Source organism: Poecile atricapillus, chromosome 1 (genome assembly GCF_030490865.1).
Source record: "Poecile atricapillus isolate bPoeAtr1 chromosome 1, bPoeAtr1.hap1, whole genome shotgun sequence".
In the NCBI taxonomy this organism is placed as follows: domain Eukaryota; kingdom Metazoa; phylum Chordata; class Aves; order Passeriformes; family Paridae; genus Poecile; species Poecile atricapillus.
In genome coordinates this window covers 16,311,291-16,335,319 of record NC_081249.1, presented here as the reverse complement: position 1 = coordinate 16,335,319, position 24,029 = coordinate 16,311,291, and the positions used below count along the sequence as shown (strand labels likewise).

The 24,029-nt window shown below is 43.9% G+C and overlaps 1 protein-coding gene across 1 annotated transcript in view; it reads left to right on the top strand.

The window, feature by feature from the left end:
* The window catches only part of NHS (NHS actin remodeling regulator), a 248,272-nt gene that overhangs the window by 200,456 nt on the left and 23,787 nt on the right, over positions 1 to 24,029 (top strand). The window lies entirely within an intron of this gene.

Sequence of the window (24,029 nt, the reverse complement as noted above, 5' to 3'; positions counted from 1 at the left end):
GGATGAGTGCACTCTGGTAGGGCTGTGATGTGGAGAAAGAGGCCTGCAGAGATATTTGTTAAAAGATGGAGATTCTATAGTGGAAATCCTGCCTTTCAAGAGTGTGTAATGTTGTTCTGTCCCAGCTGACAGGAGATGTCAGGTTTTAAATTCTGGTTAATTCAGAAAGTGTTTGATAAGAATGTGTTACCAGCCCATGTGCAAAGCACAGCTCTGGAAAAGAAGGGGGAGGGACTTATGAATAAACTCTGAAAGCAGGGTTTTTACTGACTTCCTTCAGTTTCACACTGACTCCCTGTCTCTAGCACCGATTTTCTCTGGGACCTGATGCACCAGCATGTTCCTAATTCTGAGGGCTGATGGGGGTTTCATTATTGAAAGACATTTCCAGTCCCCCTCCACGTGAGACATTTCTAGCTTACAAAGCAGTACCACTACGTGACGTGTGTGACATACCACTACCCCTTTTAGAGGAGGTTGTATAAGTTTTGTGATGCTTGTACAGCCCTGTGTCAGGTACTCACCTGCAATCAGCACTGCGGCGAGGGTTATACTCATGTGCAGGCTGTACAGGCAGGTAGCACAAAAAAACCAGTCAGAGCACATTTGCTAATTCAGTCTTATAATAAGATCACAGAATCATTTCAGTTGGAAAAGACCTCTACGATCATGGGGTCCAGCCATTAACCCAACACTGCCAGGTCCACCACTAAACCATATCCCTAAGTGCCACATCTGCACATCTTTTAAATTTCTCATCCCATCGGTCCTTTTACTCGTGCAGTATTTGATAGGTCTGCAGCTTTGCTGGAAGCGGGGAGAGATCCAGAATGAAGTCTGTGTTTATATCAGCATGTAGCTGTGTGTGTGTAGCAGGTACACGGAGGCGGATGTTATACATATGCATGTGCAGCTCCTCTCTCCTGGCAGCGCCGTGGCTGCCGCTGCGAGCATGGGAGCACGCAGGGCAGGCTGCCGATCCCGGGAGCCTCCATCCCTCCCGCGGCACTGCCGGGGCTCATCCCGGGCACCCCGGTACCCCCTGGCTGCCCCGGGGGTGGGCAGGCTCGCCACAGTGCCCTGCGCTCTTCCAGGAGAGAAGATGCAGGTAAGGGGAAATCGCCCTTGGCAACCGGAGGCCCTGCGCTGCGGCTGGCCGGGAGCTGCTGGCTCCTGCCGCCGCCTGCCAGGGCTGGCCGTGCTTGCCAAAGGCCCCCTCAGTGATGCTTAAAAGGCTGAGGAGAGCGGAGGAGAACTGGGAGAGTGTGCACTGGGTGCTCGTAGCCTGGCTGCTTTGCAGCAGACGGGAGTGCTGGCCGAGGGATTTTGCTGCAGCATCCTTCCCAGCAGTCAGGGGGGAGCGAAGGAGCTGAGAGGTGAATGATGTGTACCAGGGGAGCGCTCCAGAGGTACCTGCTCGCTGGTGATGCCAGTGGAGCTTGCAGGGATAGAAACGAGACTGATCTCAGCCCTGCAGCTGGGTCTCCTGGTCTGCAGCAAGCGCAGGGTTATTAAATCCCGATGACACTGTGTAAGAGCAAAGTATTTCTGTAAGAAGCGACAGTTGTTCAGGAGCCAGAATCGCCTGGGTCCTCCAGATGACCTCGTCCCAGGTATCTCTGCTTGGGATCCTTTTTTATTACAGAAGTAGAGTTGGTGTCTGGTGATGTCACACTTAGGAGGAGGGAAATAAAAAAAAGAAAAAAAAGATAGATTGCAGTCCTAATGCAAGGAGGATGCAGCAAACCACAGAGAGAGTTCTCTCCTCTAAGGAAGACAAGGTGAAAGGCAGAGCCCCTTGGAGGGTCTCTCTCTCCCTTCCACTTCAAAGAGTAAGACTGTCTGCCTTCTGTAAACGGAGCTGGTTGTGTAATGCATTATACATCACAAGGTTAGACCTCTTCTGATTTCCTAATGGAAAGGCTATTTTATTTCTCAAGTGGGTGCCAGCAGGGATGCTGGAAAAGTGCGGAGACGCATCCTCCGTCCCACACTGACACCGATGCACACAGTCAACTGCAGACCGGGAACTTGTCGAAGAGGAGCGAGGACCAAATCTGGAGCCAATGCAGGGGGAGAGGAGCAGCCTCAGCTTTTTTAGCAAGTGAATGGGGAGGGGAGGAGGGTAGTATGAGCAGTGATGTCATTTTTAACTGGTTCCTCACAGAGCTGGGGAGTGAAGTTAAAGGAAAAACCTGCAGTCTCAGAATGGCTCTCAGCCTTGACTGGAGACTAAATGACTGAGGGTCCCCACAATGGTAATTCATTTTCTTTCCTATACAGAACTGTTCTGTTATTTTGGGTCAAGCAGGGGGCATTTATTTTCTTTCTCTCTCTCTCTCTCTCTCTCGCTCTCTCTCTATTTGTATGTTTTGAGGGTTTGACTTTCGCTGTTGCCTCTGGTTTGTTAAATACCTGGCAGGTTATTTGAAGTTTTTCCTGGGTAGTTTGAGAATTTTTCTCTGATATGGGAAATTCTTGTCATTACAGGAGAGTTTAGCATGCAGCGTTTCTGTTACTCATCAGGAGGGGAGATGCAGAGGTTGCCAAGCACACAGCATTCTGCACAGGAAATGTACTTTTAAAATCACAGGTGGAAAGAAAGGGACTTGACTGGCATTTGTTGTTTTAATGGATGGCATTAATGTTGCTTGTAGGAGGCAGAAGGACTTCTGGTCAACTATATAGATAGAAATTAATTTTTCTTGGGTGATAATTTCTATGCTTTTGATTGGCAGGTTTTTATTATGAGCATTTTAATTCTAGTGGCATTGAATGTAAAATGTCAATATAAGAGATTCTGCCTATGTGAGACAGGATATGTATGTATAGTTCTTCATGGCATGCATTAACCACTTGTGTGCTGCTCCCTCTCACTGCATTTGCCCTGTTGCTGTCTTCCATAGAAATCAGTGGGATACCAGGCTGTGCCATGGGCAGAGGTGGGCAGGTTATTTTGTCTCTGGAATCAGCAGAAGCAGTCAAGTCATTTTTAGACAAATAAGTTTGTCAAAACAGGTCTATCAAGGGTACAGTGTCTTAGCCCAAATGGCGGGCAGTGAAAAGTATCCCCAGTTTATATTTCCAAGTATTCAGCTGCTGGTATGTCCTAGTTTAGGGACACCAGGACATGGTATCACCGGTACAGTTTGGGTTTGTGGTTGTTGTGATGATGCTCAGTCCAAAGGCAGAGGATGTCATGCCAAAAGTCCATTTGTCTATGTCTTGTCACATTCCTCTCTGGGATCCCATTACCCAATGGTGAGACTTGTCCTTTCACCCAGGAGAACACTTAAGATATCTGAGGAAGCCAGACCACAGTTTTGCTTACTAGGAACTTGGGATGTTCGTGTGATAGCCACAGACCTCCTGCTGTAGTTTGTCATGACAACTGTGAGCTCAGAGATGGGAGATCTGGAATCAAGAATGAAAGAGGCAGAAAAGAAATAGGAACATTGTGATTCCTTCTAAATGCTAAATGTTCCTTCTGGAAGTTCCTGCTGTGGCTGAAGGCTTGAGGAACCCGTTGCTGCCCTAGAGAAAGCTCTTACTGAGGAAAGCTGGGAGGAATAAGCCTCTCTTTTAGCAGCTATTGTGAAGATGCTGGCAGCCGTCACAGGGGCCATTTTGGACTCCTCCCCCTGCAACATGCCATGGTGCAGAGGAAGAGTAAATCTGGTAACCTCTTCTGCCAGTCCTCTCAAGAGTAGCCTTAGTGTTGGAACATTTAACTCAAAGACAAAAGCCAGGCTTTAAAAATGGCATGTTCCTCTCAGCATGGTTTTCATCCAGCTGTATGCTTGCCTTCACTAACAGTGCTTATGTGGGCCAGTGTGCCTGGCAGGTGGAGGGAATGGTTAACAGGCTGTACTGAACTAGTCACCATGGTACATGGAAGCTTTCCATCTCCCTAGTGCCAGGCTGAATCTGCTGCTGTGGATAGGCAACTTTGTTTTCCTGTGATTTTAGCGTGGCACCCTTCACCAGAAGGAAATAAATCCATTTTTTTTGAAGGAGAGCAAAGAACTGTGCATCTGGAATAAGAAGCGATTAATCATCCTCCTTTGGGGGCTTAGGCATTCCCGCTTCCCCCACTGCCTAATATGAAAACTAGCTCTGAATTTTGGGACAGGACACTAGTTCTGGCATTTTTGTCTCAGCTCAGTTCATCTGAGGTGAGAAGTTGCAAATTTATGGCTCTAGAGATGGAGTCTGATATCCAAAGAAGAGGGGAGCTGCATGTGACTGCAGCCGGCATGCCCACTTCTGCAGCCTTCCCCCTTAGGAGCCAGCTGACTTTGCAGGAAGGTTAGCAAGACCTTTCCAAGCACAAAGAGGAATAAAGCACTGGGACAGGCTCCCATGGAGCTTATAGGATGCCCTTCTTTTAGGCTTTTTAAGAATAATAAAATTGGGGTGAAATGAAAATACTTTGTCCACTTTAGAGTAGCGGAATTACATTTGGCTTTGCATTTTGGCATTTTTAGGACAGGTTTGGTCACACATCAGTCAAAATTCACTACAGGAAAGATTTTCTGTGTCAGGAGGTACCTCATTTGCTGTTAATTTTAGCTGTGTTTCAGAGTTGGAAAAGTCACAGACCAGACAATTCTCACATGGTTTCTTCCTGCCCTCCATTTCTACTGCAGCATCATCCCCATCGAGCTCCTACCACTAAAGGGATGAGAATGGTTCAATGCCTCAGACTGTTCAGCTGTAAAACTTTGTGCTGCTACTGTCAGCAAAAGCATTACTGATGTGTCAGTGATGGACATGATTGTTAGGGAATAGGACCCAGGGCACAGACGTGACTGCAAAGGTTGCAGTATCTTTCTGGACTTCAGTGTGCTTTGAATTTTACCATTAGTTGGCAACTGTATTTGCTTACATCGGGCTCTGGATGAAATTACATTTGGTTTGGAGTGGTCTCTTGGAGAGTGCTGGGGCTGTGGAGCATTAGGGCAACAGACCTCCCCTGAGGTAGGTAGCTGACCACTGCTCACGAGGAAGCAGCACATCTTTCATACTGTAACTGTGACCCAGTGTGACTTTTCAATCTACACTGTAACCCTTCTGCATGCTTATGTGGTAGAATTTACTTACTGTTCCAGTTGTTCTCATCTCGCATGGTCTTCTCAGGGGAGGACAACATACCCTCCATGAGAATGAATTCAAGCTAACAGGTGTGTCAGAGAGGTATTTTATGGTGCATGCAATGCTGATCAAAGTTAAAGAAGCAGATAACAAGGAAAACCAAGGCTGGGTACCCAAAGCCCCCACAGGAAATAATTTTCAAGGGATGAAATCACATCTGTCCTAGGAAAGGATCCTTCTCAGGGATGCAGAAAAAGTGCAAATAACTTGGTGTGAGTGCATTTGTGGAAGAGAAGGAAAAGAACTTCCCAGCCCCAAATTTAGCAATTAGTTCAACTCTGTGCATGTGACCAAGAAACACTAAGGTCAAACGTCTAATTGCATTTATGCCATTGTCATCTGAGTAATTATATTTCCCCCCTGGCATTTCAACAGGGTAAAACTGAAGTGGGTTTGGACTGCAGTACTCTGGTAAGTCAGAAACTAGGTAACCTCCATGGCTTGCTAGCAGGGCCATCTCCTCTCCTTTGGGCTCTCTTGGTAGAGTAGGCAGTGGTTATATTCCTTTGTGATACTTTTTAGGCTGTTTTGGAAAAATCTCTTCAAGTATCCAGATAATCTGGATATAATGATAAAGCACTGTGCTGTTTTCTGCCAGTAATTGAAGGAGGGGGGGTGAGGCAGTGGGAGAAAAGGTGAGTTCTGCACAATCTCTTCTTGTTTCAGGAAGGACCTGTGTTTCCTTCTGCTTTGCACAGCAGTGCTGCACATCGTTTACCTCGTAATGATAATAGTATATAATCTTCATAATAGTGATAATCTTCATGTGCAACTGCAGATTTCAAATTCTTCCCTCTTTTTAGTACAAATTTCATTTGATGGCATCAGAAAACTGTTTTTTTTCATGTCCCTGCCTATTTACCCCTACATAACCTCATTGCTAGGTATCAGAGCCAAACTTTTGATAAGAAGAAAGGTGATGCACCAATGTCAGAATATGCAGATTCATATCTCACAGTTGCACCTCATTTTTTGTGTACCTGACAATTTCTCTTTTTTTTGGCAGAGCACAAGCAATCAAAATTTATCATCCAAATTAAGACTGTAATTATATTTTGATAAAGATCTGGCAATTCAGTGAGAATGAAATTTAAAGGGTTGCCGGGATACAGATGACTCTGGATTATGGGGAAGCGTTTGCATGTGGAATTCTAATAAGACAAGGTTGTTCAGCATCCTTATCTAGACTTTTCCAACAGTGTCTGATAACACAGACAATCAAGTGCTTGTTTCTTTGCTATTATCTGGCAAAGTGATTAAAGATACAAGGCTGCCTTTTATGAATGAAAAGGCAACATGCTTGACATGGAGTGTCACAGATGTGTCCCCCTGTTGGTACACAGGAAAAGTGAGGGGATAAAGTGCTGACCATGCCCACACTACTGAGCCTGCCAAAACAAACTTTCCCTGAAGTTCCCTAGGGTCTCAGGATTGCCAAGGAGCCTTTTTGGGTCCAGGCAGTGCTTTCCTGGGAGGTGTGAGCCCTGCCCAAGATGGGGGTTGCTGGGGCCCTCCTTTTGCAGGGCTGGGTTGTCACTGGTGGGGCAGGAGCTGTAGGACATGTCAGGGATGGGTGAGGGATATCCAAATACACTAGAGTTTGCTGTCCAGGCAGGATGGCCACAGAAGTAATGGCACCATAGAGCTAGGGGGAGGTGCCAAATAGCTTGATTGAGCCCACAGCTGCCAAAGGGAAGGCTCTGGCTCTCATGCAGGTACCTTCTTCTACCAATCCAGCAGATGAGTAAACCTCGACCTCAGTGCTGCAATTTGATGAAGGAAGAGCTATAGCACTTTCTCCAAGTGTCTGGTCTGTATGTGACATTAATTAGTTATTATGGAAAGTTATTACTATTCAATAATGTGGCCTGCTGACAAGGTATTATTCACTGCCTGTGCTCTGGTAGAACTCACAGACCTTGGAGGGCTTCACCTGCCCCTGACACCCTGCAGAGTGAGGCAGCTGAAATCCGACACCTGTAGCCCAGTGTTTCTGCTCTGCAACTGGCCAGCAGTGAGGCCAGTGGGGGTTTGTGTTATCACCTTGCTACAGCCCTGCCCAGACTGCCTGCTTCAAATACAGGCATGGTAAGGGAGGCTGCTATAGCAAGGATCAGTTTTCCCTTGCACCTAGTTTGTCCCAGACTGTCTCAGCTCCACCCTACCAAAGCCCTTTTATTTTCAATGTCTAACTCCAAATGCTGAGATGAGCCTGCAATAATTATTATAACCTGTCCATCAATGGGTTAGGAACTTAATTGTTCCTGTATTGTTCCATGGATGTATTTTTACTACAGACTAGAAGAGTTCTGTGACTTTACAGCTTTTTCAACTATGAAACAGTGAGTGTGTCATATAACAATGTAAAAAACCAAGGTTTGGTGGTATGAACTGAATTCCTGCTGAACTGAATTCCTCCCAGGTTTTTGGTGACTGAATTTTATTCTTAAGATGTTCTTTCATGATCTGTAAGAAAGGGACTTGACTTGCACTAGGGCAGTTTGAATGGCAGGAAGAACAGATAGATGTGATTCAGGAGGCTTGGGTTAATGAGCATTTTAGGAAGACAGAGTACATTGGAGATGCTGCAGCTGTAATATGAGAAAAATGGTTCTAATACCTTGAATAGCCTTTTAAATACAAGGTGTGCAGTGCTTAAATGGTAGTCTCCTCAAATTCAACCTGCACAAACAGTAATGTGCTTTCTTTTCCCTTCTATAATCCATCCACGTGACGCCAATCTCAGACAACTCCAGAGCTCCAAGGTTATAGTCCAATCCAAATCTTGTGATTTTCTGTAAGCATCAAGACTTGCCAGAGCAGAGGCTCAGTCACTGGATTGGTATCACCAGCCTGGGTCTAGTAGTGCCATGGGAAAAAGGTGTTCACCCTGAAAATGTGCCTCAGGATCTCCAGTTCTGGCATGTATTGAAAGCTCAGTACTGGTTCTTTGGAGCAGTCCAGGATTGTCCTGTCTTACATCCTAAACCTGCCCTTCATAATTTTTCACTCTGTCAACATTAGAGAAGTCCAGAAAATACCTGAGAGGAAAGGGGTTCTCCCAAATTTGATAAAATCTTTTGACTTGAGTTGTTCTGTCTCAACGTATGACTGCCCCTTTCTGCCTTGGTAGTGCCAGGTGTCTATTCATATGAGGCAAAACAGCAAAATTGAAAAAAAAAAAAAATCCTGTAAATTGTACACAACTGCATAAGTGTAGCAGAAAGTGTTCAGCCTACTCAAAGGCTGGCTGATGTGTCAGTCTGGTTTACTCTAGCCCATGCTCTGAATTTGCATGGGGTTTCTACTTTCTACAATTCATGCTGTTTTTTCTCTGCATTTCCTATGGTGCCTCTTCACAACACCCACACTTACTGGCAACTTTTCAGGAATCCATCCTTCTGCCCTGATCCTTTCAGTAAGTCTTGCTTGTTCTCCAAACCAGTCATCCTGCCCTGGGTTGGCCTTGTTGCAGTCTCTGATCCTCTCTGGAGGAAGGTGATTGCATGACCTAGTCAGCTTGTGAGTCCCAGGTTGTTTCTGGTGCCATCATCACAGTGAAGTCTCCATGGGATTATTGGAAACTTTTTTGGAGTCAGGCAGAGCCATGCCTTGATCTTCTGGCAGCTGTTTAAACAGAGGCACTGTGCAGTTGGTGGAACCTCCAAGAGATGTAATAAACTTTATTTATATTATGAATTGTGGTCTGTGGGCTATCAGAATAGGATTTGGCAAACAAAGCAACCCTGAAGAGCTTGGGACCCCATGAAAAGGGTTTCAGCTTCACTGGATGGAAATTTGTCCTTCCTGGGAAGATGTATTTATCCAGTGGGTCAAGTAGGAAAGCTCAAGGGGAGGAGACTGCAGTCAATGAAGCTAAGGGTATAAACTATAGTGCCCCACGCTTTAAAATGTCTTTCATGTGTTATGAATGTAAAAGCTTATGTTCCCCATAACAAGTCTGAATGAATATATTGAACCTAAATTTCTTCACAGTTCATCTCTGCTTGTGCAAAGGTATGGGACAAAGCTCTGAAAATAGGGTGATCTTTGACCAGTAAAACTGTGCCAGCCAAAGCCATTGCTACAATTTATCAGCATCATGTACTTTCTGAAGAATCTGGAGGCACAAAGAGTAACTGACTGCTAAAATGCAGTCCTGTCAGCATGGCTGCAGCTGCTTTGCTGATATAATGTACTGTATAAAGACAGAGGTCATTTTGTTGCATTTAAACCTAAAGAACTTTCACAGTTTGGGAGTGGGAAATGACCCCAAATAACACAGCTGGAGTTAGCTCGGCCCTATTATTTCTAGAGGGTCATTGCCTCATGTGCACAATACACTGCCTTGTATTGGTTCATGACCTCCCAACACAGTACTACAGAGGTCCTGCATGCAGGGAGTTGTCAGAGTGGGAGATGTTATAAATCTGAAACTTAGGTATAAAATTAGCAGTGTTTTTCATGTTGGTAGATAGGGTAGGGAAGGGTAGAGGGGAATAGAATGGAATGGAATGGAATGGAATGGAATGGAATGGAATGGAATGGAATGGAATGGAATGGAATGGAATGGAATGGAATGGAATAGAATAGAATAGAATAGAATAGAATAGAATAGAATAGAATAGAATAGAATAGAATAGAATAGAATAGAATAGAATAGAATAGAATAGAATAGAATAGAATAGAATAGAATAGAATAGAATAGAATAGAATAGAATAGAATAGAATAGAATAGAATAGAATAGAATAGAATAGAATAGAATAGAATAGAATGATATCAGTTGGTAGGAGCCTCCTACCATGATCACCTAGTCCAAGTGCAAGATTGCTAGTATGAAATGCAAAATGAAACTATCATCAGCTGTAATCTTAAAACCAGTGTTATGTGGGCTCCTGGCTAGAAATGTTAGGTACTGCTGAGATATGTATCAGATGGACAGCTATCCCCAAGTCTCCCTGGTTTCATGTTAAAGGAGGATTCGTTACCTGATTATTTGAGCCCCTATCAGCATGGCTGGGCATGATGACAGTTGAAAGGCTGGAAAATTTAGAGCTGTAGTTCAATGGGGCTTCAGCTCATGGCAGGAGGTCTGGGGTGAGTATGGAGTTGGCTGGAGGAAGAGGCATTTTTCTCCTACTGAGATGAGTGAATCAACATAAACCAGGCAGTTGACAGTGCTGTTGCAAAGTTGTTCTTTCTGTGGCAAGCAACAAATTAATGTCATTTTGCCCTCAAAATAAAGGATTTCTGAATACAAAAACTGCCCTGGAGATTATATGAATAAGGTCAGCTTGGGGCACATATCTGTCTCAATGGTTGACAAATGGGGTGAGAAAGGAGTTTCTGCCCACAGTCCTTTATCAATGCTTATTTCTGTGAGGCATGTCTGGCACTTCGGTTATCACTGGTTTCTTCTGGCTGCAGTATTTCTGGAGCAACACCATCCTACACTCACTGAGTGTCCACATCAAAGGGTAAGGAAGATGAGTGTCTCTGGGCCATCCCTTTAGCAAATACTTCCCTTAGTTGTAAGTTATTGTGGTTGTGACTGTAACTTCAGTAGTGACAGAACTTTCTTAAAGCCTTGAAAATTATTATACTGTCCTGTAGAAGTATCTGCAAAAGAAGTTGTTGTATGACTCTAAATGAGAATCTTCAAAGTTGAGATATGTTCTTTTGATGGGCTGAATTTTTGTTGTAGCTTTCCCATCCCAAAAGTATGTAATATATGTGAAGTATATTCCCATCCCAGTTATAGTTAGCCAAAAACAGGGAGAGTCATACTAGCTGTGCAGAGGTTGCTCTGGCCCTTGTAGAGGGAAGAAGCACTGTGGTATTTTTAAAGCATTGTCATTGTGCAATATTACACAGACAGAAGGAATCAAGGTGTTAATAGATGGGATGAAGGATAACTCAAATAAAAAGCATTCTCATTAATCTTTGCCTAATGCCATTTTCTTAGATAAGTGGTGGTTGCACTTTTTAGGTATTTTTTCTTCTATGCTCTTGCACAGAATACCTTTTTTTTCTGGATGCAGTAAAAGTATGTAAAGTATTACAATACCCCAACTTCAGAAATTACTGTATAACAAAAACCTTGCCAAACAGACCTCACCCTCACTGTGAGAAAATGTACTGCATCCCAGAGGAAATCAATACTTACTAATGTGAACAAACATGAAGATGAAATTATTAAAGTGGCAAGTGAGGGAAAAAATCTCGATTTATCAGAATTAGCTGTATTTAAATACAGTAGTTACAAACCCTTGAGTGATAAAGACTCTGGCAGATGATCAGTAAATTCTTGTGTTTTCCCATGCTGTGTGGGTCTGGGATCTGGTGGGATCAGTCAAACTGGCTCTTTTTTCTATACTGACTATGGGGGGTTAATTCTGAGCAATGAACCACTCATTTCTTATCCAGTGCAGGACTTTGGAGCTGCTTCTAAAAGGTGAAGGTTGGTTGTGCTGTAGGACCCCCTAGTTTTGTGGGTCCAAAACTGCAGCCTGGGCACTACAGAGCACAGCTCATCTGCAGAGGTTTGGAGCATGTCCTAGTGGGGTAAAAGGACAACTTTGATCTGTAAGAGTATAACACCAAACAGACCCACCAGTGAGGTATTCCTCAGCTAGCACATGAAATGCAGGGCCTGTAATTGCATGTGCAAATGCTTAGCATAAAAGGGTGATTTCTACTCTCAAGACACACAAGTAGAAAAACCACAGGAAAGACCAGGAGGTCTCTGGCAGGACAAGAGATGGCTGTTGAAGGACAGGAGGGAACTTGCACCAGGCCTAGAGCAGGGATGTGCCAGCATATTCACCTATCAGGCCAAACTCCATTCACAAACAATAGCAGCCCAGGCAGCCATGACTGAAAATGCTGTCTCAGTTTTTAGCTTTTCACTGCATACCAACACCTGTATTTTCTTCTTTTTGCTTTTTTTTTTTTTTTTTTTTTTTTTTAAGCTCAGCAGCTGAGGTAAGACCTTGTTTTCATATTCTCTGTAACACCCTTATGATACTTTAGATGCTACATAGAAATAAGCAGATGGCAGGGAACTGATCTGTATTTGTATATAAAATGTCTCTGACTTTATGAACAAGATCCATATTATAAAAAAAAAAAAAAATTGGCTGGGGTGGCTCCCCCTCCGCCTGTGCTGGCAGATGCTACGGGAGTTGAAAGGATGTGAGGAGCAATTGCCACCTCCCCCCTCCACAGATCCTGCCAGATCAGGGCTGTGCTGTATCCGTGGGTGTCGTCTGCCTTTCACTGTTCAGCATGTACAGCATCTCAGCCTCTAGAGCAGTCTGGCACCTCTTCCAGCACTTCCTTTTTTTAACACCACTTGGAAAATCCATACAGAAAGAAGAGAGGCAGAGAAGAGAAGGCAGTGAAGTGGGAGGGGGAGTAATTACGGCCAGACCTGATGTCCTGGAATAGCTGGAGGGTCCAGAGAAGTCAGGAAGATTCATGACTCAGGAAGGACAGAGAAATTGCACACCTGGCCCAGCCTATGGTGTCACGTTTATGACTGTGTTTATCCCTTCCTTCATCCAAATGAATATATTTTGTTCAGTTTCTTAGGCAATGCTTTACCTTTTGAGTTAAAACTCACCTTCTGCCTTGCCAGTCTGTGACCCAATTTTATACCTTACTTTGTCATTAAATATATTCAATAACCACATGTGAGAACTCCTCCATAGCTTTGCAGACTCACATTTGTTTCCAAGTAGGCAGCCCTGCTACCCCATAAAGGCGATGTCTCCCCTCTTGGTGCCTGGTGGTGACAGAACATGTCAGCTCCTCACAGTCAGTCTTCTCATGGTCCTTCCACAGTGACCAGAGGGGGACAGGTGCTGCTAGAGGACTCTTCAGATCTCTCCGAGGCTCATTTGTACTCAAAATCAGTGAGGAACCTATCTGTTAGCTACAGAAATTCTCCAGGGAGATAAATCTCCCCTAAGGAAAGTTACTTTTGTGACTACTTTCCGTTGTCTGCTTCTTTATTTTGGAAATATTGTCAGCTTTGCTCACTGTGAATAAATCTGCGTGTCCCCTGAGTGCCCTCTGCCCTGATTCACCATTCCACTTGACACACAATACTTTAAGGTCAAACACTGCCTGCTACTCAGTGGCCCCACTTTTAACTTATACTTTCTGCATGATAACTTTAATGACAATTCTCCCTTCTCCCAATGCCTTTCTCCCTGCTCTTCTTTGTTCCTTGCCTTATTATTTTTCAGAAAGTATTTCCTTGTTTAATCTCTTTTCCTGTGGATTTTGTTTCAAGAAGCTTATTTCCTGCAGATTAGTTTTATTTAATTTTCATCACTGCTTACAGCTGAGAGTTTGAAGACTTCCTGCCCAATGTTGCTGTCAGTGCAGTCATTCCATGGTGGTATTTGATAGTTGCCAGTAGGCATTGACATCTGACATTTCTGCCCTGTTTTTGACTGGATGCAATGAAATGTAGCCATTTCAGCCATGCCTTCTGGTTTTCTTCTTCGTGTGCAGGGCTTGGTACACACTCATAATTAAATGTCTGCCCACACTTAAAGGTGATCATTGTATATGAACATTAAGGGAGAAATTGTTTGCCACTCTGTATTTGCTGTGCTAAAGCTGACATGTTGAAAGCTGCCTCGTCCTGGGTCCGATGTGTGCACAAAGGCAGAGGAGTTACAAATGTGTGAGAATTAGCTGTTTGCAGCTATGTTCTGGATGACAGCTCTCACCAGAGAGTGGTCCACACCCCTGCAGCCTCTGACAAACCCTGAAGCTCTTCAGCAGATGTGGCTTTTCAGAAACCCCGTCAGAACTCAATTAGGCTTTGTGCATGAATATGTGGCTTAATAGTATAAATATGAGTACAAACAATAGGATATGGTTTGGGCTCATAAAGCCATATTAGCCATAACAATGAAGCTTAGCCTATGTTATGATCTTTATTAACACCCTACGACACTTTAAAAGAAGTAAATGCTTTAAAATTTATTTTAGCTTAAATGTTTCCATGCTGCATTTTATGTACTAGTTGCCATTGGCTGTGATGTCTCACTTTGAAGTGGGAGTTAGTGGGTCAGCCTGAGCCATAGGGGCTCCCCAGCTGGCATGGTTACAGGTTTGCACCTCTGCAGGGACACAGCTACCAATGCTCACCTCCTGCTTCAATTTGAAAGCTGGCATTTGCCATTTGGAGCTTGTGGACCATTTGAGGTAAGCAAGGGCTTGAAATACAAGAAAAAAACAGTAGAAAAAACAGTGCAAGTTTGAAGAAAAAAATTTACTGCCTAAGGTGAGTAAGCTGAGAACATGTTATTCAAATAATAACAACAGTGGGAAAATAATTTATCTTGACATAAGTTATTCATCCTGCAGTCTAGATATACAACATCACTGACAGAGTTTCCAAATGTTGTCTGGATGGATTTCTTTAAAAAGTAATCCAGTGTATCTTGGTGTCTTTGTATAGAAAGTCTTTTTGTCTGTGTATAGAAAGTACTGTAAATAATACAGGCCATAACATACATTGTAACACATCCATGCTTTGTGGATTAAGGGCTAATTTCAAACCCAAAAGGCCTGGAGGGGAGAGGCTGCAATTCCTGGGTAAGAGCTGGAGCTCTGGCAGTGAGGGGTGCTGGAACATGTGCTTGGCATCACAGGGTGGGTGGAAGGGATTCACAAGAACTCTAAGATTGCCTAAATCCTAATCAGGTTTTTTCATTAAAAACAATTCCCTTGAGAAAATATAGAAGTGAAAGGGGCATAAATCCTTATTTTCAGGCAGCTCTCCTTCCTCTTACAAAACAAAAGGACTGTGTTCTCTATTGCTTCAACAAATGAAACTGCAATTCAGCTGGCCTTGTTCTCTGAACTCTTAGTTTTGCTCTAATGTTTAACACAAGTGTCCTGTCAGAAGTGGGACTGGGGAAGGACAGTGTGGAGAGAGGACCCTTCTCTTGGCCCAGAGCAATCTGGTCTAATGAAAGGTGTTCCTGCCCACAGAAGGGAGTTGGAACTACGTGATCTCTGGACTTACAGCCCAGTCCAGTCTGTGGTTCTGTGATTTGTGGGCTGATTCAGATGGTTGTCTGAAACTGGGCTTCAAGTAAATGGCTTGGGAGGCATGAGCCAGACCAAACATCTGAGGAGGCTGGTAGTGAAGGATTTGGGTATTTACTGAGACCGGGGAAGAGTTATACTGAAAGAAGAGCTACGCCGTGAACTGGTTGTATCTCTAACTGCACCTCTGTGCCAGCCAGCTCTGGGCCACCATCAGGGTGGCTCCAGAGAGACCTTGTGGAGGAGTGTGTGGGATTTTTGTTGCTTGTCCCAAGAAAAACACTGCCTTACTATTCTGGGGAGGAAGCTATTCAGAGATAGGGATAGAGAGACAGAGCCAGGTCTCTCAATCCCTCTGCAGAACAGACTTATGGAGCTGCAGGAGCAGCAAGAATATTCTCCAGAGGAAGAAAAAAAGTAGTTGCTTTTGGTCCCCCTGAGATGCTTGACTTGGTCTTCCATTGAAGGGCTGTGAGTAATTGGAAGGGATATGTTGTAATAGTATTTATGTACTATTGCATAGTATTTACTAAATAGAATGGAAAGAAACTGTTGCTACTTACCTCGACTTGCAGTTAAGTGTCATCCAAGGCATCTAGCCAAGCACACTGAAAAAGACTGATGGGAAGGAAGGAAGAAGTGTGAAATACAAGCCACTATGTCTGCTCCTAACACGTGGCTTGTTGTTCCTGACTCTTGGGGGTTTGATTCCTCAGCCTACAGGCAGTGCCAGTGGAAGGGAAGAGGGGCCTGGCTCATTCATTTTCTGTGCAAATTGGTGTCTTTGATTCTAAATGTTGCTTCTGACAATCAAGAGAAGGTATGGAGACTAAGTCTTAGAGCTTAGATGGAAGGTTTTAGTTTTTGAAAATTTCTAGAAAAACAGAAATACATTTGCTGTACTTGGAATAAGTCATCTGAATCTTATCTTCCAGTATGGCAAGCACAGCATATTCTTTGTTGAGTGTCATCTACCAGTGTGCTTTTCCAAGGTTCATGATGTTTTACAGGTGGTCTCTAGGTTCACAGATGTGGAGAGGTTGTTCATACTGTGGATGCTGATCTGGAAATATGGCTGATGTGGAAATGACCAAGCCTCTGCTCTTCTTGAAAAGGGGATGTGCAGCATAGACTCAGAGGGCTATTACTTGAAAATGACCACTTCAGGTGCAAATATTCAGAAAGAAATATGCAGGGGAATTGAATGTTTTGAGTAGGAAAATAGGCAGGATACCCTAAAATTGCTACCAAAAACCAGTTTGGCCTACCATAGAGTTATCTATAGGATCTTTTTTTCACAAGGCGAGCATTAACTGTGATAGGTAGAATAGTAAATGAATTTTGTAAAGCTTTGTTCTTGAGTGCTGGCATGTGAAATCAAGATGACTGATCTGAGAGCAACATCACAGTGAACAGCACACTTCTCTGTGATAAAAAGGAGAGCATTATGGTGACCTGCTGGAGCAACTCAGGCAAGCTTAGTAGTGATTTGGGCTGAGTCAGTATAGGAGAAAAATAGCAAAGCAGTGGGAGAGAATTGCAAAGGATGTCTAAAAGCATACTTTAAAAGTGTGTTATCGAGACCACACACACTACACTTCTGGAGATAAGAGACTTTATCTTGCTGCATATCCAGAGTGAGAGTAATGTGAAGGGTCAACACAGGAAGAAATCTGTGTTGACAAGCACTGAAAGTGTGTCAAATTGAAAGAAGTGCTTTCAACTAATTAAGCATGTAGGGCTGAAAGGGCTCTCTTGGGACACTGACTTCAGCTACATGCTCTGGAGTGTGTGTGTACACAAATACATAGACGTGTGTATGTGAGATGCCATATCATCCCTGCTGTAACAACCCATCCTTACCATTAGGTCCAGTAACTTTAAAATAGTTCTTGTTTGGGTTTTTCTCTAAGACTGTTTATGCCTTCACTATTTTATTGGTTAGTTAGCTCTTTGTTTTCTCATGGAGCATGACAGCAATCTGAATTGAATATGAAATTAATATTACTGCAGAATAGTTGACCTAACAGCAGCCTTAAGCTTGCCAGGCAGGACTGCCACGTTGTCTGCCTTTTTTTTTTACCATTACCCTGCAGGGCACTCTTGGAGGCTGTGTAAAGCATAGACCTGAGAACAGGAATAAAAGGAAAGGAAGAAATTGCCTGCTAGAAAACTTCACAGGAATGGAGGCTTGAAAATATAAAGTACTCTGTATTTCTATGAGGTTATTGTCTATCCTGCAGTGACAGCTTTGAAATACTTTGAAATACAAAGTTGCATTCTGGCCACTGTAACATATTTGACAGAGTTAGGAAAAGCAGTTTAAAATATGTTCAAACACCACCAGCAGTGGTTGAAAGCAGCAAAGCAAAGACTGGGATTAGCATGTGGTACTCTTCACATAAGTGCATATTGCTTAACAGCCTAATCTTCTTACGTGTATAAGAACCACACGCCTCCCAGCCCTCTTGAATTAGGTCTGTTGTGCCAGTCAACCAAACATCAGGTAAATGCAAAATTCAGGGATCTGCTCATGGAAATGACACCCAAATCATATGCTTTCCAGTATTTTAATCTCTCCTGCTACCTGAATGCCAAATGTGGATGGGGTTTTGCCCACTTGTCCTTTTTTCTCCTGAATAGGTATTATTTCCATGGCTAGCATGATGCAAGGCAGAAAAATACCACAGGGATGTGGCACAGAAACTGTGATTGAAACATGAGAGATTTCACTGTATTGGCAGGAAATAAAACAATACAAAGAGCATAAAAGATTGTGGTCTTTTTCAACAGATTCTGCTGTCAGTGAGATTTCTGCCTTTTTGCTTGAGTTTGAAAAATTTGCTAAATTGTCTATCCATGAGTGCAGAACAGAATAATAATTGTACTCTTGCTGTTGCCCACATGTAGCTAAAGACTTAACTTGTTTTGTCATGTCTCCCCTCCTGTTTTTCTGGAGGGCAGCTGCAGCCTGCACAGACATAGTTGTGCTGGCTTTGATTTGCATGTGCAAGTGCCAGTGGCAGGGCAGATGTGGTGATCCAGGCTTCCAGTCCAGATCAGTTGCCCAAACCATCTCTTGGGGTCTGTGTCACTGGAGCTTTCCACTCACATCCATCCTGAACTCAGGTTGCACAACACAAAAACTCCTCAGAAATACTCTGCATTTCTGCTCTGATAAAAGCAATAAGAAATAATGATGCTCAAGGCCATTAAAAAAAACGTGTTTTCCAGCACAGGCGTCCAGAGAGAAGGAGCCAAGGAGCAAACCACCTAAAGTGGGTCATCAGTCACCCATGGCCCCGTGACAGTGGGTACTGTGAAGACTGAAAGGGAAATGTCTGCCCTGAACAGCACCCTCACAAACACACAGAATACACAAGGAAAACAGGAACAAAAGGTGTGGCCAAGGATTGGGGCATCCTGTCTAAACTTTGAACAAATCCCAAAGTACTTGGTTGGTGAGGAGATGTAGTTTGGCATGCAGTTTTCTCTTTCATTGAGTTGGGCATCTCTTGTCTTAGACAAGAGATGTGCTGAGAAAGCTCTGTGAAGACCTGCCTCATTTCTCACTCGTCCCAGGGAAGACTTGTCCCAGCTTCCCATGGAAGAGAAAGACTGGGAAGCACAGGAAGGGTCCTCAGCAGCCTCTGCAGTGCCAAGGAACCAGAGTGCTGGTCACATTCGCATCATCTCTCCTTGCCCTAGCAAAAGAGCTTTAGAAAATAAACCCATCACTGTCAAGTGTTGCCCTGGCACTGACTTAGTGGGAAAAAAGCGTGGCATCCTGCTCCTGCCAGGGTGACCCAGATTTCCAAGGACACTGGGGTATGTCCCAGATTCTAGCTGCAGTCACTTTTTTCTAGAGGTATGAGGGAAGTTTTGTGCACACCCATGCTTGTCACTGAAGTTATAGTGAGGTTGCCATTATTCAGCTGGGTGCTGGAAAAGCTGACAAGCCTTATTTGCAACAAACAGCAGCCCCACCAACACACTCCCTTTGCATGGGCATTTTTCAATTGTTAATAAGGACAGGGCAGCAAAGTAGTTCATCCAAATAGCTACTCACAGTTCCTGTTGATGGGGTTTGCCATTGGCAGATGGGGAAATGTCTGGGTGTATGCATGGCTGGGAGGGAACACAATTGTTGAAAGCAGAGTGATTGTCCCACCTTTGAGGAGCTCCAGACTCTGGTGTCCCTGCTGGATAAGCCTGGCACTCTCTTTGCCATCACTGGGAAGCAGAAGCTGCAGAGGGAGCTGCTTTGAAAGTACTGAGCTTGCTGATGGATGTGGGACATGAACAGCAAAGAAGCAACTAGATTTTTACCAGTGTTGTAGGCTTAAACCCCCTGGGTGCTCCAGTGGTTACACGAGCACATTGGGGGAAGCGTACATTTGAGACATGGAGGGCTATAAATAAAATTCACATCAGACTCAGCACTTGCCTCAATGAAACATTTATGCACTAAATTGCATGATGAAGTTGGATGTGCTGCCAGGCTGCCTAGTCTTTGAGATAATCTGGTCTTCCTCAGAATTAATTTTCTTGCAATGTTTTGCACACAAACACAGCAGGCAGTAACTCACTGCTGACCTGGGCAGTAGCTGAGGAAGAGGCTGATCACATTGAATTCTGCTGCTGCTAGCATAGACCTATTTATGCAAAGTTGGATGAACATCCAGCTTTCTTATGACATTGAATCACACAAGAAAAAGTCACCATTTTTACATGAAATACCTACAAAAAATAGCATATGCTAAAATGACAGGTCAGCCACCTTAAAGCTGGAGAAAAAGGGCTTTCCTAGGCAGTGCCTGGGATGGGGCTGCTGACCACAGCAACCTTTGGGTGCATCCTGCACCCTGCAGCAGGGTGTGCAAAGAGGGGGAGTTTGACTAAGTGCACAGTCCCCAGCATCTCTGCCTCCTGCAAAGGGCTTGGCTCATTACAGCATCTCTTTAGCATAACTGGGCTCTGGAATAGCCTTATTCCTAGTCTGATCCTTTTTAATTTTGGGTTCTGTCTTTTGGAATCTGGATACTTTAATAAGGATTCAGCAGCTGCCAGTTTTCAGCTTTGCCTGTGCAGAATTCAGGGCTGACAGCTCTGGGCACTGGCCCTTAACATGTAGGCAACTTCCTTGCTTGCTGCTCCAATTCCCTCCAGGCTGCACACTTTTTCACACCTTACAACAAATCGTGTTTTCTCTCTGAACCAGGAAACATAGGAAATTATCTTTTTTTCTTTCTTCCCCTGACAGGTAATAGCAACTATAATACAGATAGAAATAATAGAAAGTTGAGAAACAGAAGGATCTGGGAAAGGGGGAGGGAAGTGTCTGTAGAAGCAGACGGAGTTGTGGGGGGAAACCCCTGGATCTATCAAATAAATAGAGCAGAAATCTTTCTTGCTTGGCCTTTGTGGTGTTATTATTAGAACAACCACGCCTGAGTGCACTAAAGCCGCACAACCTTCAAGCATCCACATCCAGCTCTGCTATGGCAGGATCCTTTTTCTGCTTGGCTAAAAGAGGGAGAGAATGAGAGGATGTGAAGATGAGAAGGATCTGTAAATGATAAATATGATCAACTTCAATAAAACAGCTATTTGGAAATCTTCAAAAATCTCATAAGAGCCATCAGTGTATGTCTGTTTGACATTGGTTGTTAGGAAACTAGCCAATATTAATGGATCCACAGAATGGAATGGAGAATCCATTTAAATGGTCTCTTGTCATTTTGTCATCCCACAAGACAAAAGACCCCAATTACTTTAACTCAGGAATGAAATGAAGTGATAGTTTATATGATTCACTTGTATAGTTTAAATTGATAGAAGCACACACAAAAATATGTTAACAGTCTATATCTGATGCCTGAAATGAAGCATTTCCTATCTCTGGATTGGCTTTTTTTCTCATTCAGTGTGATGTCCAGCTGTTAATCGTTTAAAGACTGTGGCTTTACAGTTTCTATATTGCTTTATTTATTATGCATGTTACGATGATGCTGAGGGGCTACAGCCACGCGCAGGCTCGGCATTGTAAAAACAGCCTGCAGTGTAAAACACTGAGTAAAGGAAGTGCTGGCTGAAAGAGATACCTTATCCTCATTTCACAGAACAGAGATATAGGGAGTCTTAATATTTAACACTAGCTCTTAGCAGAAGCATATGGTGAAGCTTTGACTGCACATTTCTTCTAGATCTCAGCCCAGTGGTCTTTTGTCTGCTGAATTACCCTGCCACAGGGTTGGCTTTTTTCTTTTAGTGGAAGTAAGAGATTCAGTCCTGTGAAGAAAATCAGATGTTCAGTAGTCCTTAAAGCTCACAGTGCACTCCTGTGGTTGCATCCGCTGGCTTCAGCTCCCAGCAATGGTGCCTAGTTCCCAGGGGCAATCAGTGAAGGCCAGGCAAAATGTCATTGCAGAAGAACAGGAAATGTGCAAAGGACAGAAAAGGACATGCAAAGAACAATGTGCAAGGAATGAAATGGAAGCAGGTCCTTCTTTTGGCAGGCTTTTACTTGCTGGTTAGCTTTTTCTCTCTTTCCTCTTTCCAGGAGTTTTTTTTCCAGAGCTTTGCTGCACTGAGGTTGGGATGCTGTTCCTCAAACATCCAGACTAATTGCATTTATTGTGGGTTTATACCTACTTATCCTTGGGCCAGCATTGTCCTCCACCCTACCCAGTGCTGCTCCCTCCCTCTGAGCTTCTTCCTCACTGCAGGCTGAGAACATTCATCCCCTTGCAGCTTTTTTTACCAGTACTTTTAGTTTCTATTCTGGACCTCCTAGAAAATCCACTCCAGCTTTGGAGTATTTTAAAGGATTGGTAAGTTCAGTGAGTATTGTGCAATATTTCTGCTTTCTTGGTATCAGGGGGTATATTTCCTGTTACCATGAATCAGAAATCCTGCAGGGAAAGGTGAGAAGGCATGGATGGGTGCTGGCTGGGGCCATAGCATAGGGTACTGTAAGCTTCTTAATGCCTTATCATTTGAAGATAAGCAATGTATTTGTGATTTTTCTTCTAGGACAGCACTGTGCACAGCTCTGCCAGGTCTGCTGGCTAAGGGAGACTTGTTGGGTGGCTAAGAGGTCATGCTGTTTTATCTGTCAGCAGCAATGTGTGTCTACAACAGTAGGTGTGTAGCAGGGCTTGCATGAACTTGGTTTCATCTTTAAATCTCACACAAAGTATATTAACCCAACTCCTACTCATGTTTGTAAAACACTGTTGCCAAGGCCAGAAGAGCTTTCTACAAGCTAAATTTTGCAGCAAAATCTATTCTTGTCTGATGAAATATCTGAAAATTTCATAAGTAGGTAAAACTTCTACTCACTCAGTGATCCTCATCACAGACAACTACTAGCACTTCAGTCTAGACAGATTTTTCTGGGAGTAGGAAGGAACTGCTTGTGCCTGCCTTTTCTTCAGCCTCCAGGGTACCATTTGTGATCATGAATATCACATGCCCTCGGCATTACAAAGAATGGGTGGGGTTTGTGTACAAATTTTTGTCCTGAGCTGAGATTCCCAAGAAGGAAGTGTGGCTCAAAACAGGATCAGGGCAAGTTGCTTTGTGTCTCAGCACCTTGTATGTAAAACAGACATAGTGCCTCATTACCTTCAAGGGGTAAAGGATATATAAAATCAACTCGTGTGAGCGAGGTATTTCCCTACTGCAGTGGTAACAGACAGACAAAACAAGCCATCAAAAGCTCTGCCTGCAATTTGGCAACATTATGTTTTTGCAATGTCAAAAATTTAATTAGTAAATCCTCCTGATGAACAAGCACTGACAGGTTGCCATCATTCATCCTAGTACCTTCCTCCACTATAATTCTTTTCCCCCCAGTGCCATTCCTTGCATTGACACCATCCCAGTTGCATGGAGCAGTACTACAAATGTGCTGAGAAATGACTGAAACCCCACCTGCAAAAATCCACTGAGAAGCAAAGCAAGGCTCCCTACCAGACAGAGAGTTGGGGGTCCCTTCATTTTTGCTGAAGCTCTAAGAACCTGAACATCAGCAAGTTTGTTCAGCATATCATACCACCACTTCCATCATGACGCCTACAAATTTTGGTGAACTGTTGGGGGTTTTTTCTAATCAAAGAAACTGATAGTCTGTCATTATCCCACACATGGCAGCGTGGTTCCTAGGTTTCTCTTCTGTCTGCTCCCTCATTCTTCTCCAACTGTACTTTCCCAGTTCTTTCTCTATACAAAGCACTGGTATGCCCTCAGGCTGAGTGAATATTGTTTTGCATTAAAGAAAACAACAAAACAAGAAAGACAAAAGAATATCCACCACATTCTCTGTCATGATGCACTGGCTACCCCTCAAAAAATATAAGAGAGTGCAAAAGCAGGAAAGTAGATGAGAGCCCTGAAATATGCAAAGGAGAGGAGCTGCATGGCCAGTGGGGGGATCAGTGTGAGGCACTGGTCCTTTGGCTGCTGACTGGGAAGGTAAGCCCAGGAGCTATCTCCTGTGCATGAGGATGCCTGCCTGTGTCAGTCTGCTGTCCTGTGAGCAAAGCAGCTCCTTGGCATTAGATGAGTCTGTCTGTATCGGTGCCTGTGGTAGAAGGATCAAGCCCAGTGCTGTAGCTGAGGATGTGCCACCTGCTCTGCTGCATTATGTGGGCTCAGGATGAGCCTGCTCCCTGCTGCTGGCCAAGACAGAGTGCTGGCATCTCCCATGGCCCTCCACTCCTGCCTTGGCCCTTGGAAAGCTGTGTACCCTGAGGCTGGGAATAGTCCATGGGACTCCCATGAGTCCCAGCTCTCC